The sequence below is a fragment of the Lontra canadensis genome, unplaced genomic scaffold, assembly GCF_010015895.1.
Source record: "Lontra canadensis isolate GAN:19392208 unplaced genomic scaffold, GSC_riverotter_1.0 scaffold87, whole genome shotgun sequence".
In the NCBI taxonomy this organism is placed as follows: domain Eukaryota; kingdom Metazoa; phylum Chordata; class Mammalia; order Carnivora; family Mustelidae; genus Lontra; species Lontra canadensis.
This window is the reverse complement of record NW_022631081.1, coordinates 4,215,550-4,236,388: the sequence shown is the minus strand read 5'-3', so window position 1 is coordinate 4,236,388 and position 20,839 is coordinate 4,215,550. Positions and strand designations below refer to the sequence as shown.

At 41.9% G+C, this 20,839-nt stretch overlaps 1 long non-coding RNA gene across 2 annotated transcripts in view; it reads left to right on the top strand.

The window, feature by feature from the left end:
• The first annotated feature begins 4,893 nt into the window (after positions 1–4,893).
• LOC116882790 overlaps positions 4,894–20,839 on the top strand; it is a 51,394-nt gene continuing 35,448 nt past the window's right edge. The window contains exons 1-3 of one of the 2 annotated variants that reach the window (XR_004385698.1): positions 4,894–5,248; positions 15,068–15,442; positions 18,087–18,269. This is a non-coding gene — a long non-coding RNA (uncharacterized LOC116882790). Of the gene's footprint in view, positions 5,249–14,751; positions 15,443–18,086; positions 18,270–20,839 lie in introns of those variants that run through there. The other variant, XR_004385697.1, reaches the window with a different exon arrangement.

Here is a 20,839-nt window from a genome sequence, read left to right as displayed (position 1 = left end):
AAAAAATCCCTATCAAAATTCCAGTGGTAGTTTCCACAGAAATAGAAGAAGCAGTCCTAAAAGTCACAGTTCCTAATTTCAAACTATACTAGTAAAAACACCATGGTAGTGGCATAAAAATAGAAACATAGACCCATGGATCAGAATTGAGAGCCCAGAAATAACTCTTACATGTATAGTCAACTGATATTTGACAAGGGAGCCAAGAATACTCACTGGGGAAAGGATAAACTCTTTAATAAATGATGTTAGGAAAACGGGAGAATGAAATTGGACCTCTCTCTTATGCCACTCATAAAAATTAAATCAAAATGGATTAAAGACTAAACAAGGTCTGAAACCATAAAACTTCAGTAGAAAATATAGGGGGAAAGTTCCATGACTTGGTCTTGGCAATGATTTTTTTTAATATGACACCCAAAACACAACAAGGGTAAAAATTAGTAAGTGGGACTACATCCAACTAAAAATTCTTTTTTTTTTTTTAAAGATTTTATTCATTTATTTAACAGAGATGACAAGTAGGCAGAGAGGCAGGCAGAGAGAGAGGAGGAAGCAGGCTCCCTGCTGAGCAGAGAGCCCGATGCGGGACTCGATCCCAGGACCCTGAGATCATGACCTGAGCCGAAGGCAGAGGCTTAACCCACTGAGCCACCCAGGCGCCCCCAACTAAAAATTCTGCACAGCAAAAGAAATAATCAACAAAATGAAAAGGCATCTTACAAAATGGGAGAAAATACTCGCAAACCATATATCTGATAAGGCTTAGTGTCCAAAATATATAAACAATTCAATAGCAAAAAAATAAATCCAACTTAAAAAATTATCAGGGGCCTGAATAGACATTTTTCTAAAGAAGACATCTAGGGTAACCTCGGTGTCTTAGTCAGTTAAGCATCTGTCTTCGGCTCAGATCATGATCTCTGGGTCCTGGGATCAAGCCCTATGTCAGGCTTCCTGCTCAGCAGGGAGTCTGCTTCTCTCTCCCCCTCCCCTTCCCCCACTGCCATTCCCCACTGCTCATTCTCTCTCTCCCTCTCTCAAATAAATAAACCTTTAAAAAAATAAGACCTCTAAATAGCCAATATGAAAATGAAAAGATGCTCAACATCCCTGGTCATCAGAAAAATGCAAATCAAAACTAAAATATCACTGTACACTTGTTAAAATGGCTTTCATCAGAAAGATGAGATGTCAAGTGTAGGCAAGAATGTGGAAAAAGGGACCCTTGTGCACTGTTGGTGGGAATCTAAATTAATTCTGCCACTGTGGAAAACAGTATGGAGTTTCCTCAAAAAATTGTAAGTATGGTATGATCCAGCGATCCCACTTCAAAGTTATATATCCAAAGGAAATGAAATAAGGATCTGGAAGAGGGATCTGCATTTCCATGTTCATTGCAGCATGACTCACAATAGCCAAGATAATGGAGACAACCCAAGTGTCCATTGATGGATAAACTGACAAAGAATACATACATACATGGAATATTGTTCATAAGAAAAGGAAATTCAGTCATTTATGACAACATGAATGGACTTTCTTTTAAAGGCTTATTTACTTATTTTAGAGAAACAGCAAGTTGGGGGAGGAACAGAGGGAGAGAATCTTCAAGCAGACTCTGTACTAAGCACAGAGCCCAATGCAGGGCTCAATCCCAAACCCCCCGAGATAATGACCTATCTGAAACCAAGACTTAGATGCTTAACCCACTGAGCCACGCAGGAGACTCACCATGGATGGGCTTTTAAAGGACATTATTCAGGGGTGCCTGGGTGGCTCAGTCAGTTAAACCACTGCCTTTGGCTAAGGTCATGATCCCAGAGTCCTGGGATTGAGTCCTGCATTGGGCTCCTTGCTTGGCAGGGAACCTGCTTCTCTCTCTGCCTCTGCCTGACGCTCTGCCTGCTCGTGCACTCGTGTACTCTCTCTCTCTGACAAATAAATAAATAAATCTTAAAAAAAAAAAAGGACATTATACAAAGGGAAATAAGTCAGACAGGGAAAGAGAAATATGATGTCACTTATATGTGGAATCTAAAAAGCCAAACTCATAAAAACAGAAGAGTAAAATGGTGGTTGCCAGGGGCTGGGTAATGGGGGAAATGGGGAGATGTTGGTCAAAAGATACAAATTTCCAGTTATAAGATGAATAAGTTTGGGGATCTAATATATAGCATGGTAATTGTAATTAATAATACTCTATTATAAATTCAAAAGTTGCTAAGAGAGTAGATATTAAATTTTCTCATGACAAGAAAATAATGGAAAGTGTGTGAGGTGAGGAAGATACTGGCTAACCAAGATGGCCTTCAACAGACATGGATAAAGAAGATGTGGTCCGGGGGCACCTGGGTGGCTCAGTGGGTTAAAGCCTCTGCCTTCAGCTCGGGTCATGATCCCAGGATCCTGTAATCGAGCCCCGCATCGGGCTCTCTGCTCAGCGGGGAGCCTGCTTCCTCTCTCTCTGCCTGCCTCTCTGCCTACATCTGATCTCTGTATGTCAAATAAATAAAATCTTAAAAAAAAAAAAGAAGATGTGGTCCATATACACAGTGGAATATTACTCAGCCATCAGAAAGGATGAATACCCAACTTTTGTATCAACATGGAGGGGACTGGAGGAGATTTGCTAAGTGAAATAAGTAGAGAAAGTCAATTATCATATGGTTTCACTTATGGAACATAAGAAATAGCATGGAGGACATTAGGAGAAGGAAGGGAAAATATCCTCCATGATCGGAGTGGGAGGCGAACCCTGAGAAACTGTGGATTCCAGGAAACAAACTGAGGGTTTTAGAAGGGGAGGGGATGAGGGGGGATGAGTGAGCCCGGTAATGGGTATTAAGGATGGCATGGATTGCACAGAGCGCTGCATGTTATATGCAAACAATGAATCATGGAACACTACATCAAAAACTAATGATGTACTGTATGGTGACTAACATAATAAAAAGATGTTGGCTAACATGACAGTGGTAGTCATTTCACAGCATGTGAGTGTATCAAGTCAATAGATTGTATACCTTAAGTCTAAACAATGTTAAATGTCAATTATATCTCAGTAAAGCTGGGAAATACTTATATTGAAAAAGAAGAAAGGTTTAATATCAATGACCTAAGAAATTAAAAAAGGAAGTAAACCCAAGATAAGCAGAAAGAAGAAAATAACGGAAATTAATGTAGAGAAAACCAGAGAGAAAATTACCAAAGCTATAAGTTGGTTCTTTGTAAAAAGAGTACCCAAATCATTAACCTCTAGCCTGATGGACTAAGGAAGGAAACATCAATTACAGAACAAAAATACCAGAAATAAAAAGCAGTTATTACTGATAGTGTCTAGCAAAGTCTTGAGGAAGAAGTTACACTGATCTTAGACCAATTTCATCGGAGAATGGAGAAGGTTAATACTTCCGAATTCATTTTATGAGTTCAATATTACCTGCTATAAAGACCTGACAAAGACATTACAGGAAAAGACCAATATCCCTTATGAATATAGATATAGAATACTTATAGTTAGATCTGTCAAAGGATGAATAAAAAAAATTTTTCTGGAGAAGAGCCGGTTCAGTATATGGAAGAAACTAAAACTAAGCAAAGAGAGGATAGTGGTTTCAGAAGGTAGTAACATACAACTAGTAAAAGCAAATCTAGATTAAAATACCAGCGAGATTACCTTTTTTCCATCTCTCCAAATGAAAGAGATTTAAAATCATCAGTCGATATTAGAGGAAATGTACACACATTATTGGTGGGAATGTTATACACAACTTCTTGGAGGATGGTTTGGCAATACCTATTAAAAATGAGGATCTTGGGGCACCTGGGTGGCTCAGTGGGTTAAAGCCTCTGCCTTCAGCTCAGGTCATGATCTCAGGGTCCTGGGATCGAGCCCCGCATTGGGCTCTCTGCTTGGCAGGGAGCCTGCTTCCCTTTCTCTCTCTCTGCCTGCCTCTCTGCCTACTTGTGATCTCTGTCTGTCAAATAAATGAATAAAATCTTTAAAAGAAAAAAAAATGAGGATCCTATTGCATGGAGCACTGGGTGTGGTGCATAAACAATGAATCTTGGAACACTGAAACAATAAAATTAAAAAAGAGGATTCAGAGATGCCTCGGTGGCTCAGATGGTTGGACATCTGCCTTCGGCCCAGGTCATGATCCTAGGATCCTGGTATTGAGCCCCTGCTCAGTGGGGAGTCCTCCTTTCTCTCCCTCTGCTGTTCCCCACCCCCCACTTGTGCTCTCTGGCTCTCTCTGTCAAATAAATAAAATAAAAAACTTTGAAAGTGAGGATTCAGTCCAGGTACCTTCCATGTTTAGATCCAGCTTCTGAATATTGGAGAAAGGCAAGTTCAACATAGATGTTCATAATACAGTGTTAGATGTAGGAAAGCAGGTTTCATACTAAACATAAAAAACATGACTCAGTTGTTATGAATTGTATTTATGTGTATGTTCATAGGAGGGGAAAAGACTTAAAAATATAAATAGTGATTGTTTCTGGACCTTGGAATTATATATGATTTTTATGTTCTTCATTTTGCTTGTTGGTGTTACCTGAACTTTAAAATGATGATATAGGGGCACCTGGGTGGCTCAGTGGGTTAAAGCCTCTGCCTTCGGCTCAGGTCATGATCCCAGGATCCTGGGATCGAGCCCCACATCGGGCTCTCTGCTCAGCAGGGAGCCTGCTTCCTCCTCTCTCTCTGCCTGCCTCTCTGCCTAGTTTTTCTCTGTCAAATAAATAAAATATTTTAAAAAATAATAATAAAAAAATAAAAATAAAATGATGATACAGATTGTTTCTGTAGCTAAATAAATAAATAAATGTCATTAAAAGGAAGAAAATTACTTAAGTGGTTAGAGGCACTGCCAGGTTAGCAGATAGTCATGGAAAGAATGTTTTTACCTACTTTGTTTTATTCCTAAATCAGTGCAATTGGTCTTCATTCCCCCTTACTGAAGTCTTTATACTGGCATTTAATGGGTTGGGTTTGTCTTTTCTAGATAACAGATTTAAGCACTAAAAGTCCCTGAAAGAAACCCAGATAAAAACTCTGAAAACTTAAGAAATTATTCTTTTATGTCAAAATCCTACTTTTAGATACAGTTGGAGGTTCATCATCCAAGATACTGCAGAATGGAGTTGTCACCCTGCTGTGTTGCCCTGTCCTGTCTAGAAGGAACTATTCATTGCCCGAAAGAAAAGCACCTTCTCCAGTGCTCATGGATCCCAGCTAGTGGTAAAATGGTTTCTGCACTTCCCCATTTGGTTACTTTTTGGTCTCTCTCTCTAGAGTGAACTTTAGAAGATTCCTGGATACCCATTTCTTTTCAGGTTGCCCTTCCCTTTCTCTGCCCATATCTGTCCCACGTCAACCTGGGTTTCTGGTTCCACTGTGGACTGTAGAAATAATCCTGGGCCCTCAGTTCTTCAGAGTGGAGCATATGCTGGACCAAAAAACCTTTCTCTTAATGTTTCTGATAGCTCCCAGCATATATTTCTGTGATTTATGCTAAGTGGCTCTCTCTCGGGGTAGAAAAAGGAAGAAATATAGGGGTCCTGTGAAACAGGGAAGACTTTACTTCCATAAAGTCAAACCGCATACTAGACCTCTAGGGCCAACATAAGGGTTAATTTTATGTTTGGATGCTCCTAGGCTTTCACAGTGTTGGATGATAATGTACGCTTTGTCTCAGAAAAAAAACTATAATCGCTTAGGGAACTAAAGTTGCATACAGAATTACAACATTTTATACTACACCAAGGGAATATTAGAGACAGTAGAGATGGTTGGATGTGTGTGTGTGTGTGTGTGTGTGTGTGTATTACATATATATATACACACATATATATTTACTAGCTCTGCTGAGAGGGCCAAATAGCAATGACACCCCAGTAGCAGTGGGCATATCTAATGCCCAGATCTTGGTTTCTTTTTCTTTTTTAAATATGTGTTTTTATTAAGCAAACTCTATGCCCAACCTGAGATTAAGAGTCACATGCTCTACTGACTGGGGTACCTAGACCTTGGTTTCTAATTCTGTTGTCTAATAAAAGGAACCAGGCCTCCTTGGAGAAACAGCTGATTCTAGGACTGAAACAGGAAATATACAAGATGAGCCTTGTGTAAGGAAGAACGTAAGGACGAGTGACTGGGTGGCTCAGTCAGTTAAACATCTGACTCTTTTTTTTATTATTATTATTAACATATAATGTATTATTTGCCCCAGGGGTACAGGTCTGTGAATCATCAGGCTTAAACATTTCACAGCACTCACCATAGCACATACCCTCCCCAGTGTCCATAACCCAGCCAACCTATCCCTTCCTCCCCACCTTCCAGCAACCCTCAGTTTGTTTTGTGAGATTAAGAGTCTCTTAGGGTTTGTCTCCCTCCCAATCCCATCTTGTTTCATTTTTCCCTTCTCTACCGCTACAACCCCCTGCCCTCCCTCTTAAATTCCTCATATCAGATCATATGATAATTGTCTTTCTCTGATTGACTTATCTCGCTCAGCATGTTACCCTCTAGTTCCATCCATGTCATCGCAAATGGCAAGATTTCGTTTCTTTTGATGGCTGCATAGTATTCCATTGTGTGTGTGTGTGTGCATGCACATGCATATGTACATATTATATATATATATATATATATATATATATATATATATATATATACTTTCTGTGTATCTTCTTTAACCTTTCTTCTGTTGATGGACATCTGGGTTCTTTCCATAGTTTGGCTATTTTGGACATTGCTGCTATAAACATTCAGATGCACGTGCCCCTTCAGATCACTCCATTTGTATCTTTATGGTAAATACCCAGTAGTGTGATTTCTGGGTCATAAGGTAGCTCTATTTTCAACTTCTTGAGGAACCTCCATACTGTTTTCCAGAGTGGTTGCACCGACTTGCATTCCCACCAGCAGTGGAGGAGGGTTCCCCTTTCTCCACATCCTCGCCAGCATCTGTCATTTCCTGACTTGTTAATTTTAGCCATTCTGACTGGTGTGAGGTGGTATCTCATTGTGGTTTTGATTTGTATTTCCCTGATGCCGAGTGATATGGAGCAGTTTTTCATGTGTCTGTTGGCCATCTGGATGTCTTCTTTGCAGAAATGTCTGTTCATGTCTTCTGCCTATTTCTTGATTGGATTATTTGTTCTTTGGGTGTTGAGTTTGATAAGTTCTTTATAGATTTTTGGTACTAGTCCTTTATCTGATATGTCATTTGCAAATATTTTCTCCCATTCTGTCAGTTGTCTTTTGGTTTTGTTGGCTGTTTCCTTTACTCTACAAAAGCTTTTGATCTTCATAAAGTCCTAATAGTTCATTTTTGTTGTTGTTTCTCTTGCCTTTGGCGTTGTTTCTAGGAAGAAGTTGCTGCAGCTGAGGTCGAAGAGGTTGCTGCCTGTGTTCTCCTCAAGGATTTTGATGGATTCCTTTCTCACATTGAGGTCCTTCATCCATTTGGAGTCTGTTTTTGTGTGTGGTGTAAGGAAATGGTCCAGTTTCATTCTTCTGCATGTGGCTGTCCAGTTTTCCCAACACCATTTGTCGAAGAGACTGTCTTTTTTCTATTGGATATTCTTTTCTGCTTTGTCGAAGATTAGTTGACCATAGAGTTGAGGGTCTATTTCTGGGCTCTTTTCTGTTCCATTGATTTATGTGTCTGCTTTTGTGCCAGTACCATACTGTCTTGATGATTACAACTTTGTAATAGAGCTTGAAGTCTGAAATTGTGATGCCACCAACGTTGGCTTTCTTTTTCAACATTCTTCTGACTATTCAGGGTCTTTTCTGGTTCCATATAAATTTTAGGATTATTTGTCCCATTTCTTTGAAAAAAATTGATGATATTTTGATAGGGATTGCATTAAATGTGTAGATTGCTTTAGGTAGCATAGACATTTTCACAATATTTGTTCTTCCAATCCATGAGCATGGAACATTTTTCCATTTCTTTGTCACTTCCTCAATTTCTTTCATTAGTATTTTATAGTTTTCTGAGTATAGATTCTTTACCTCTTTGGTTAGGTTTATTCCTAGGTATTTTTTTTTGGTTTTGGGTGCAATTGTAAATGGGATCTTTAATTTCTATTTCTTCTGTCTTATGTTGGTGTATAGAAATAAAACTGATTTCTGTGCATTGATTTTATATCCTGACACTTTACTGAATTCCTGTATGAGTTCTAGCAGTTTTGGAGTGGAGTCTTTTGGGTTTTCCACAGAAAGTATCATAGCATCTGTGAAGAGTGAGAGTTTGACTTCCTCTTTGTCGATTTGGATGCCTTTAATTTCTTTTCATTGTCTGATTGCTGAAGCTAGGACTTAGAGTACTAGCAGTGGTGATAGTGGACAGCCCTGCCGTGTTCCTGAACTTCAGGGAAAAGCTTTCAGTTACTCCCCATTGAGAATGATATTTGCTGTGGGTTTTTTATAGATGGCTTTGATGATATTGAGGTATGTACCCTCTATCCCTACACTTTGAAGAGTTTTGATCAAGAGAGGATGCTGTACTTTGTCAAATGCTTTTTCAGCATCTATTGAGAGTATCATATGGTTCTTATTCTTTTTTTTCCTTAATGTATTGTATCACATTGATTTGCAGTTGTTGAACCAACCTTGCAGCCCAAGAATAAATCCCACTTAGTCGTGGTGAATAATCCTTTTAATTACTGTTGGATCCTATTGGCTAGTATTTTGGTGAGAATCTTTGCATCTGTGTTCATCAAGGATATTGGTCTGTAAATCTCCTTTTTGATGGGGTCTTTGGTTTTGGGATCAGGGTAATGCTGGCCTCCTAAAATGAGTTTGGAAGTTTTCCTTCCATTTCTATCTTTTAGAACGGTTTCAGGAGAATAGATATAGACTCTTCTTTAAATGTTTAAATGTTTGGTAGAATTCCCCTGGGAAGCCGTCTGGCCCTGGCTCTTGTTTGTTGGGAGACTTATGACGGCTGCTTCAATCTCCTTACTGGTTATGGGTCTGTTCAGTTTTACTGTTTCTTCGTGGTTCAGTTTTGGTAGTTTATATGTATCTAGGAATGCATCCTTTTCTTCAGGATTGTCAAATTTGCTGTCGTATAGTTACTCATAATATTATAATTGTTTGTATTTCTTTGGTGTTGGTTGTGATCTCTCCTCTTTCATTCATGATTTTATTAACTTGGGTTCTTTCTTTTTTTCTTTTTAAGTCTGGCCAGGGGTTTATCAATCTCATTAATTCTTTCAAAAACCGGCTCCTAGTTCGTTGATTAGTTCTCCTATTCTTTTTCTCCTATTCTTCTCTGATCTTTATTATTTCTCTTCTCCTGCTGGGTTTAGGCTTTCTTTGCTGTTCTTTCTTCAGCTCCTTTAGGTGTAGGGTTAGGTTGTGTACTTGAGACCTTTCTTGTTTCTTGAGAAAGGCTTGTATTGCTATATACTTTCCTCTCAGGACTACCTTTGCTGTGTCCCAAAGATTTTGAACAGTTGTGTTTTCATTTTCATTTGTTTCCAAGAATTTTTTAAATTCTTTAATTTCCTGGTTGACCCATTCATTCTCTAGTAGGGTGCTCTTTAGCCTCCATGTATGAGTTCTTTCCAACTTTCCTCTTGTGATTGAGTTCTGGTTTCAGAGCATTGTGTTATGAAAATATGCAGGCAATGATCCCAGTCTTTTGTACCATTTGAGACCCAATTTGTGACCCAGGATGTGATCTATTCCGGAGAATGTTCCATGTGCACTAGAGAAGAATGTGTATTCTGTTGCTTTGGGATGGAATGTTCTGAATATATCTGTGATGTCCATCTCATCCAGTGTGTCACTTAAAGCCTTTATTTCCTTGTTGAGCTTTTGATTAGATAATCTGTCCATTTCAGTGAGGAAGGTGTTAACGTCCCCTATTACTGTATTATTGCCAATGTGTTTCTTTGATTTTGTTATTAATTGGTTTACATAATTGGCTGCTTCCATGTTAGTGGATTTGGTTAGTTTAGTTTAAAATTGTTAGATCTTCTTGTTGGACAGACCCCTCAAGTGTGATATAGTGTCCTTCCTCATCTCTTATTATAGTCTTTGGCTTAAAATCTAATTTATCTGTTATAAGGATTGCCACCCCAGCTTTCTTTTGATGGCCATTAGCATGGTAAATGGTTTTCTACCCCTTTACTTTAAATCTGGAGGTGTTTTGGGTCTAAAATTAGCTTCTTGTAGACAGCCTATCGATGGGTTTCATTTTTTTATCCATTCTGATACCCTGTGTCTTTTCATTGGTGCATTTAGCCCATTTACATTCAGGGTAACTATTGAAAGATATGAATTTATTGCCATTGTATTGCCTGTAAGGTGACTCTTACTGTATATTGTCTCTGTTCCTTTCTGGTCTGTTACTTTTAGGCTCTCTCTTTGCTTAGAGGACCCCTTTCAATATTTCCTGTAGGGTTGGTTTGGTGTTTGCAAATAATTTTAATTTTTGTTTGTCCTGGAAACTTTTTTTTTTTTTAAGATTTTATTTATTTATTTGACAGACAGAGATCACAAGTAGGCAGAGAGGCAGGCAGAGAGAGAGGAAGGGAAGCAGGCTCCCTCCTGAGCAGAGAGCCTGATGCGGGGCTCGATCCCAGGACTCCGGGATCATGACCTGAGCCAAAGGCAGAGGCTTTAACCCACTGAGCCACCCATGCACCCCCATCCTGGAAGCTTTTTATCTCTCCTTCTATTTTCAATGAAGCCTAGCTGGATATAGTATTCTTGGCTGCATATTTTTCTCCTTTAGTGCTCTGAATATATCAGTCCAGTCCTTTCTGGCCTACCAAGTCTCTGTGGATAGGTCTGCTGCTAATGTAATATTTCTACCATTGTATGTTACAGACCTCGTGTCCCAAGCTGGTTTCAGGAATTTCTCTTTGTTACTTAGAGTTGTAAGTTTTACCATTAGATGACAGGGTGTGGACCTACTTTTATTGATTTTGAGGGAGGTTCTCTGTGCCTCCTGGATTTTGATGCTTGTTCCCTTTGCCATATTAGGGAAATTCTCTACTATAATTTGCTCCAATATACCTTCTGTCCCTCTCTTTCTTCTTCTGGGATCCCAATTATTCTAATATTGTTTCGTCTTATGGTATCACTTATTTCTCAAATTCTCCCCTCATGGCCCAGTAGTTGTTTGTCTGTCTTTTGCTCAGCTTCTGTATTCTGTGTTACTTGGTCTTCTGTATCACTGATTCTCTCTTCTGCATCATTTATTGTAGCAGTAAGAGCCTCTGTGTTTTATTGTATCTCATTAATAGCTTTTTTAATTTCAACTTGGTTAGATTTTAGTTCTTTTATTTGTCCAGAAAGGGATTTTATTTCTCCAGAGAACGATTCTCCAGTACCCTCCATGCTTTTTTCAACCTCATCTGGCACCTTGATAATCATGCTGAACTCTAGTTCTGACATATTACTAATGTCCGTATTGATTAAGTCCCTAGCCATTGGTACTGCCTCTTCCTTTTTTTTTTTTTTTTTTGTGGTGAGTTTTTCTGCTCTGTCATTTTAGCCAGATAAAAATTGATGAGAGAAAAAGAACAAAATACTAAAAGGGTGGCAAAGACCCCAGAAAAATATATGCTAATCAAATCAAAAGAGATGCAAAACTGGGGGAAGAAGAAAAGGGGGAAAAATTTAGAAATATATATATTAGACTGATGAATAGAACAGAGCCACCCACTTGATTTTGGGTGTATTCTGGTCTCTTAGATGAAACTACCTCCCAAAATTTCAAAGAAAGAAAAACATATATATACACACACACACGCACACACACACAAATAAGGGTAAACACGATGAAGGATGGAATATGACTGTAAAGATGAAAATTTAAAAAGATTCTAAGAAAGGAATTGACAAGAAGTTGGTTGGAAAAAGAAAAAAGAGGAGAGAATGTGATCAGGCTGGAGACTAGAACAAAGCCATGTGCTAGATTAAGGGCATATTTTGATCTATGAGAAGAAATTGTATCCCAAAATTTTAAAGAAAAAAAAAACCTGAATGTCTACAAAAAATAAGGTTAAATACAATGAAGGGTTAGAATATGAATTTAACAGTGAAAATTTAAAAAGATTTTTTTAAAAGGTATTGATAAGATAAAATAGTTTTAAAATGTTAAAATAAGAAAGAGGAAAAGTTAGGGGCTCCCAGGTGGCTCCATGGGTTGAGCCTCTGCCTTCGGCTCAGGTCATGATCTCAGGGTTCTGGGATCAAGCCCCACATCGGGCTCTCTGCTTGGTGGGGAGCCTGCTTCCCCCTTTCTGCGTGCTTCTCTGCCTACTTGTGATCTCTCTGTGTGTCAAATAAATAAATAAAATCTTTACCAAAAAAAAAAAAAAGAGGAAAAGTTAAAAAAATAGAATAAGAAAAAAATAAAATTTAAAAAAGTTAACTTTGAAAGGCTAAAGGATCATGGGAAAGAAGCCATGAATTCAATGTGTTGCTTTCCCCTAGCTTTGGAGTTCTGCAGTTCTCATTGATTGGTGAACTTGGTCTTGGCAGGATGTTCTTGATGATCTTCTGAGGGAGGGGCCTGTTGCATGATTCTCAGATGTCTTTGCCTGAGGCAGAATTGCACTGCCCTTACCAGGAGCCAGGCTAAGTAATCTGCTTGGGTTCGCTCTCTGTAGCTTTTGTTCCCTGAATGCTTTCCATACAGCTTTGGGGGACGGGGATGAGGATGGCAGCTTCCAAATCTCTGGCCTGTAGGAGGGAGACAAGAGCTTGGGACCCCACTCCTCATTGCCCTCAGAGAAAAGCAGTCAGTCCCTCCCATCTCCAGGTCTTCGGCTGCACTCAGAGCTCACCCATCCTGTGACCAAGCGTTTCTATCTCTGGCATGTGGCCACCCCATTTGGAGTCTCCAAACCCAACAGATTCCTGCCACGCACTCCCACACTGCTCCTCCTGGAGGAGGAAGTGGGGGGATCTCTCCAGATCTGCCACTTGTGGGATCCCTGCTCAAAGAACAGTGGCCCAACTGTGACTTGGGTCACGGTTTAAGGTAACCCTGAGCTGAGAGCCCCCTCCTTGGCTCTGTCTCTGTAGCCAGTCTCCCCACTCCAATACCTGGGAGCTCTGCCACACTCAGACACTCCTGGTCTTTCTGTGACCGCATGGGTCCTGAGACTACACTGTCCCTGCGAGGGCTCCACCCCCGCTTAGCTCTGGAATGACTTCCCTCAGTGGAGCAGACTTCTAAAAGTTCCAATTTTGTGCTCCGCTGCTCTCTCTCAACCCAGTAGCCGGCCCCTCCCTCTGCAGTCTTTCTTCCCGTTGCTTCAGATTCACTTCTCCACACTTCCTACCTTCTGGAAAGTGGTCAATTCTCTGTTCCTAGAATTGCTGCTCTTCTCTTCTATCTCCTGTTGAGTTTGTAGGTGTTCAGAATGGTTTGATAACTATCTAGCTGAACTCCTGAGACCTAATGATATTTCAGTCTCCTACTCTTCCACCATCTTGCTTCCTCTCCCTCAAACATCAGACTCTTGATCTTAGCTTAGGTCTTGATCCAAAGGTTGTTAAGTTCAAACCCCACATTGTGCTCATGAAACAAACAAACAATAAAGCAACACAAATATGGCATATGCCAGAGGGCACAGGAGCCAACTGAAAGAGTTCCCAGTGGCCAAAATTAGAACAATTTAAACAATTAAATAAAGTAGAGCATTTAATTTGCCATCAAGATTAGAAAAGTTTATACTGGGGCACCTGGGCACACAGGTGGGTTAAGCCTCTGCCTTCAACTCAGGTCATGATCCCAGGGTCGTGGGATTGAGCCCCAGGTCGGGTTCCCTGCTCAGCAGGGAGTCTGTCTCTCCTTCTCCCTCTGACCCTCCCCTGGCTCATGCTCAGACTCTCTCTCTCAAATAAATAAATAAACCTTTAAAAAAAAATAAACTACACCACAGAATGTCAAAGAGACTAGAGATTGTCACATGTAGAAATAGTATTATCCATCAGTGCAAAATCCTAAGAGTACCCAAGCAGGCAAATAAACCTTATGTCAACCCTAAAGGAGTATAATCCAAAGTGTAAAGTACATATTCATGAGACCATACTGATATTAATCAGTGATCATATAAATAAATAAAAAGAGGAGAACAGACAAATCCCCTGCGTAGAACTCTACATGATTAATGTAGATACTGTGCTCTCAGTGGGATAGACCAGACCATGACTTCCTGCTCTGTAGGTGTGGGCTTCACATAGTGATTTCCTTCCAACATTGAAAGTATGGAAAGGGGGGGAAGAGAGTCATTTTGCAGTGGGGAAATCTGACAAACACGACCTCAACCAGGTGATCCAGGCCAACATGAACAGGGATATGTTGATAGTATGTACCCTTCAGTGGCTGTGATGAGAATGACACTTTATTTCTATATTCTTTCACCTAAAAACCCTAGTCTAAGCATGAGAAAAACATCAAATGCTAATTAAGGGGTATTCTACAAAATACCTGACTAGGACCTCAAAACTGTCAGTCATCAAAAATAAGGAAGGTCTGGGGAGATGGGTGGCTCAGTTGTTGGGCATCTGCCTTCGGCTCAGGTCATGATCCCAGGGTCCTGGAATGGAGCCCCACGTCAGGCTCCTTGCACAGTGGGAAGCCTGGTTCTCCCTCTCCCACTCCCCCCCACCTGTATTTCTTCTCTCACTGTATCACTCTCTGTTAAATAAATAAAATCTTAAAAAAAAAAGGAAAGTCTAAGAAAAGCCAAGTAGATCCTAAAGAGATGCTTATTTCTTTTATATAAATCTATGTATATTTTTAAAAATTATACTGTGATTATATGCTCAACCCAGAAATGCCACTTTTTAAAACCCAACAAAAATATTTACAAAACATACAAAATATATGTAAAAACTACTAATCGTAGTTGTTTGTAGAAAGCAAAACATGGGGAACAATTTACCTGTCCCTATATCGGAAGGCGATTGTATGGTATTGTGCCTGGCAGAATTCTAAGGTGAAACTGCAGTGACCCTGCCCTTGAGTGTGGGTGAGACTTGGAGTGGGATGGATTCTATTCCCCTGATTAGGTTGTCAGATGGCACAGCTGACCTTCCGAAAGAGAGGTTATCCTGAGTGGCCCTGACCTAAGCAGGTGACTCCTCAAAAGGATTCAGCTCTTCCTAGAAGAAGTGTGAAGCTTGAGGTATATTTGTTACTGGCTTTGAAGATGGAGGGAATCACCTGGTAAGGAATGAAGGAAACCTCTAGGAGCTGAGCAGCCCCAGTCGACCGCCAGCAAGGAAGCGAACTTCAGTCCTGAAGCTGCAAGGAAGTGGATTCTGCCAACAGTTTGAAAGAGGTTGGAAGAGGACCCCAAGTCTCAGATGGGGGGGCAGCCCTGGGAGACCCTGAGCAGAGGAGCAGCCACACTGTGCGAGACTCCTGAACACAAAAACCGTGAGGTAACAGCTTTGTATCGTATAACCTGCTAATTGAGTGGCGATTAGTTACACAGCCATAGTAAGCACAGGTATGTCCAGCTGTGGAGCACTATGCAGCCAGTCAGACCGGGGGAAACCCACGATTACTGCTGATTGCATAAGGGAAGTTGGAAAAATTACATGTAGCATGATCCTGTCTTCATAAAACTAAGACGTCTGTGAATGGCAGAGAGTCTGGGATGTTAACACCAATACGCTAGCTGAGGAGTGGGATTTAGCAGAAGGAACTTGAGGTTGTTGACATCCATTTCTTTGGTGCTACAGAGTTTGTTTTGGTGGAGGGTGGTTCTTAATTTATTTACAAGGAGCCTGCACTTTGTTTCTAATTAAAAAGACAAACCAAACTAACAAATCAAACTCTGCTGACCCTGAGAATCCGGGCCAAACTCCTTACTGAGGACCCTCTTGATCTAGCTTCACTGACCTCCAGGTGTCCCCCCCACCTCTCCTTCCTCTCCGTCCTGTCCCACCTGCACCTGAAGCTCCAGCTCCACGGCCTCCCTGTGCTCTGCCTTCTGGACTTAAGATTTACTCTGCTTTCTTTATGCCATTCTTTTCCCCTTTTCTTTGAGGGGCCCACTTGCCCTTTGTGGCTGGTGCTTTCTGACATACTCTCTTCCCTGTTTTTTTGGCACCATAACTTCATTCTTTCCTCTTGGACCCTCTTTGCCAACTCCATTTTTTCTCCCCGGTCTTTAGGTTAGTCCTTGGCCTCCTGTTCCTTCTGTCTGGGCAAGCTCCTTCCCATCCACTGTTCCAGTTCCATCACTCTGCCTCAAATGGCACACATTGCTCTCCACCCCAGACATCCCTCTTCGCGCAACACTCAGAGAGCCTTCTTCAGAACAAGCCCCCAGACTTCCCCAGGACACACAGAGCCTCACTAGATGACACCGCTGTCCTTCCCACTGTGCAAGACAGAGATCTGGCTTATCCCCTCTCTACAACCCAAACACTTCTCTCTTTTTTTTTTTTTTAATTTTTTTAAGTTTTTGGGTTTTGTTTTTTAAGATTTTATTCATTTATTTGACACACAGAGTACAAGCAAGGGAGTGGCAGGAAGAGGGAGCAGCAAGCAGGCTCCTGCTGAACAGACAGCCCGACATGGGACTCGATCCCAGGACCCTGGGATTATGACCTGAGCCAAAGGCAGATGTTTAATTTACTGAGCCACCCAAACGCCGCCCCCCCATACACTTTATTGCACTGCTTCTCCCTTCTCATGTGATTGCCCCAGCAAGTGCCCTGCACCCTTTCCAGAAGCCTCTTAAAAACAACTCTGATGAGGCACCTGGCTGGCTTAGTCGGGAGAGCATGCAACTCTTGATATCAGGATTGAAAGTTCAAGCCCCCACATTGGGCATAGAGCCTCCTTAAAAAAACACAGACCCTGATATTACTACTGAAAATCTTTTAAAGATCTCCCCTGGCTCTAGGGATGACGACCACATACTTTGAGTTCAGACTCAGCTTATCCTAACCTGAAGTCACATCTCTTCTTGCCTTCTGCACTCCAGCCTCTCTGGTGCTTCCCTCAAAATGGCCTTGCTTCCAGGGCTCCTCCCATGCTAGTCTGGCCTGAACATGCCCTCCTAGTAGCCTGCCCTGGCTGCTAGTTGGTGCCTTACCACCTCTGTTTCTGGTCTCAGAAATCACACTCCTCAAGGGATGCCTGGGTGGCTCAGTTGGTTAAGCCTCTGACTCTCGATCTCAACTCACATCTTGATCTCAGGGTTGAGGGAGCCCAGTGTTGGCCTCCATGCTCAGTGCAGAGTCTGCTTGGGTTCTCTCTCTTTCCCTCTGCTCCTCCCCCCATTCGCATGTGTGCAGGCATTTGCACACGCTCTCTCTAATAAATAAAATATTTTAAAAAATTAAAAATCACACTCCTCAAGTAAGCTTTCCTGATGCCCAGACTAGACCAAACCCCTGATGTGGGCACTCAGAGCCTCCTTTCCTTTCCTCCATAGCCCTTCTTACATTTTGCCACGAAGGTTTATGTAATTATGGATTCACTAGACCTAGGGACTGGGCCTGCTTTCTTCCTGTTGTATTCCCCAGACCTAGCAAGGTTAGGCACTTAATGAATAGGAACGTAGAAGTTGAGGGAGAAGAGATAGAATAAAAGGGAGAAAGTACGTGGAGTAAAGAATAGTTTGGTGTGGCTGGATGCAGGCTCTGGGGCGATAGAGCTGGAAAGCCCAGCTGATGTCAGAATGGGGCGCATGCGGATACCAGACGAAGGAATTCAGGCTTTTTGTGAACCAAGGATGTAGGCTAAGCTTCCTGAGCAGGGCGGCCGTTACGTGATCAGTTCAGTGGGGAATCAGTGGCATGACCTGGTACATTCTGAAAGCCTTTGACAACCAGTTTGAATTGATACTGGCTATGGAACAAGGAATTTGGGGACAGATTATATTTTCTGTGAGTTGTGCCTATTGGGTCTTCAATATTACTGCCGTAAGTGAACTGGAAGAGTTGCCACTTAGAGGTCATAGTGCTTTACGCATTAGCTCATCAGGATGCAAAGGGCTGTGATCATAGGCAGCAGAGCATTTCTGCATCCTGTTGAGCAAGGAATCTAAGCAACATTTTTTTGGTTCAGTTTTTTAAAAAATAGGTGTTTACTGAAGTAAGCAAGGATTTGCGGCTGTTTGGAGCCGAGTGGCAGATGGAGCCAACTTGGAGACTTCTCGGGCAGAAGTATGAGTTACAACCCAGAGGCTGCTGCATGATGCCCGACATCACACAGAGCACCTCCACGCTCGGAGAGCCGAGGAGATCTCAGGTAAAGGCTCCCTGATCACTGAGTGATTAGGCTTGCAAGAGAACATACTCTCACTGGTGGGGAGGCCTTGGTGGAGATTTGAGCTTCAAAAGCCAGGCTGGGATTACTCAGTTGCTCTTTCCTCTACCTCCTGAGGGACCCTAAGTTGTATTTAAGCAGGCCTGTGTCCCTACCTATCACTGAGTATGCCAGAGGAAGTCAGCCATGTCTCTGCCTAAGCTATAAAGAAATAATTAGGGGCGCCTGGGTGGCTCAGTGGGTTAAAGCCTCTGCCTTCGGCTCAGGTCATGGTCCCAGTGTCCTGGGATCGAGCCCCACATCGGGCTCTCTGCTCAGCAGGGAACCTGCCTCCTCCTCTTTCTCTCTGCCTGCCTCTCTGCCTACTTGTGATCTCTGTCTGTCAAATAAATAAATAAAATCTTTAAAAAAAAAAAAAAAACTAATTAACCACAATTAATAGCCGATAATTTGTTATTTCTGCATTTTAGTCCCAAGGTTCTCTCCTAAGTTATTACCCAGGAAGAAACATAAAACTTTATTTCATAGAAACAAAGAAAATGAACTTTTTTTTTTTTTTTGCTTTATCTCCAAAGCAGTGGGTCTTCGTAGTTGGAAATGAGGCTCATTCCCAGAGATGGGAAAGAATGTCGCTCCAGGTCCCCCATCATTATGATGCAAGTGTACAGATAGGACCAGCTACATAATCTGTGGGACCTAGTGCTAAGTAAAGATGTGGGCCCCTCATTAAATACAGTAGGAATTTCAAGCCTGCAATAGAAGACTATTAAAGCAGGGGCAGGGCCCTTCTGAGCGTGGGGAGGCAGAGGCTGCTCACACAGAATGATTTGAGCGCTAGGATGATGAAGGGGCTTTGCCTGAAGGAACTCAGCAGCCTCAGTAGAGAAGGAAGTGTCAGTCAGGAAAGATCCGGCGAAAGCACGTGGCAGCCATAGGGCCACTTCCTGTGAGAGTGAATGCTATGGCCAAGGACAGCATTCTCTCAGCAGTCCTTGCTCATGTTCTGCTTGGGGTTTGGATATCAGAGGGACCAAGGATCAGAAAAGAATCAGGGTGCCTTAGGACATCAGAAGGAAGGGGTGATGAAAGGGTATAGAGAACACAGGGATTGAGGAGGCATGAAGAGGGGGAGTTTCAAGGCATGGAACTCTCCCTGTTTGGTTTTTGTTTAATCAGCCACTTTTTTTTTTTAAGATTTTATTTATTTGACAGATCACAAGTAGGCAGAGAGGCAGGCAGAGAGAGAGAGAGGAGGAAGCAGGCTCCCTGCTGAGCAGAGAGCCCAATGCGGGGCTCGATCCCAAGACCCTGGGATCATGACCTGAACCGAAGGCAGCGGCTTAACCCACTAAGCCACCCAGGTGCCCCGTAATCAGCCAGTTTTTTTAACTGAAGTAGAATGTATCAAATTTAAGTGAATGATTCTTTCCCTTAAACTTGCTTCTCCCTTTTCTCCATCTTGGTAGGTCATCTGGGTGGGTCACTATTCACCCAGTTGATAAGACAGAAACCAGGAGGGGCGCCTGGGTGGTTCAGTTGGTTGAGCAACTGTCTTCAGCTCAGGTCATAATCCTGGAGCCCAGGATCGAGTCCCGCATCAGGCTCCTGGCTCAGCGGGGAGTCTGCTTCTCTCTCTGACCTTCTCCCCTCTCATGCTCTCTCTCTTCTTAAGTAAATAAATAAAATATTAAAAAAAAAAAAAGAAAGCAGGAGTCATCTTTGATTCCTCCTCCTTTATCTCAGTACCACGTACTAAGTCCCATTAGTTCTACTTGCACTTGTACCTCCTGAGCCCACACATCCACTTCTCTCCATATCCTGATGCCCTCATCTTCTCTGGCCATGACTATGACAACAGCCTTTAATTAGGTTGGCTTTTTTTTTTTTTTTTTAAGATTTTATTTGACAGAGAGAGATTACACGTAGGCAGAGAGGCAGGCAGAGAGAGAGGAGGAAGCAGGTTCCCTGCTGAGCAGAGAGCCCGATGCGGGGCTCTATCCCAGGACCCTGGGATCATGACCTGAGCCAAAGGCAGAGGCTTTAACCCACTGAACCATCCAGGCGCCCCTAATTAGATTGGCTTTTAAATCATGCTGACTTGAGTTTAAGTCCTCATTCTGCCACCTGTTAACTAGGTGACTTGAATGGGGTTCTTCAGCTTTTTGAGCCTCAGTTTCCTCATCTGAAAAATGGGGACAATATACCTATCTTAAAGGGTCATTGTCAGGACTAAATGAAATGATGCCAGTGGCTTAGCACACAGTATGTACTCGATGAATCAGCATCTTCCTTCTCTTTCCCTCATCCTTCAGGCCTCAGTTTAAACATTACTTCCTTAGGTCCCCCTCTCTTGATTTGCCACAGGCTCAGTGCAGGCTCCCAGCAATGCAGACTCCTCTGCAACGTTCATCACACTTATCTGTCTTCTCTCAACTCTCCTTTCCATCAGGACAAGGATCCTGTTTTCTTCTGCCTAATGAGATGCCTGACAAGGGGTAGAAACTCCTGTTTTGTTATTTGACTAGTATCCTCATACATAATCAAAGGTTCCC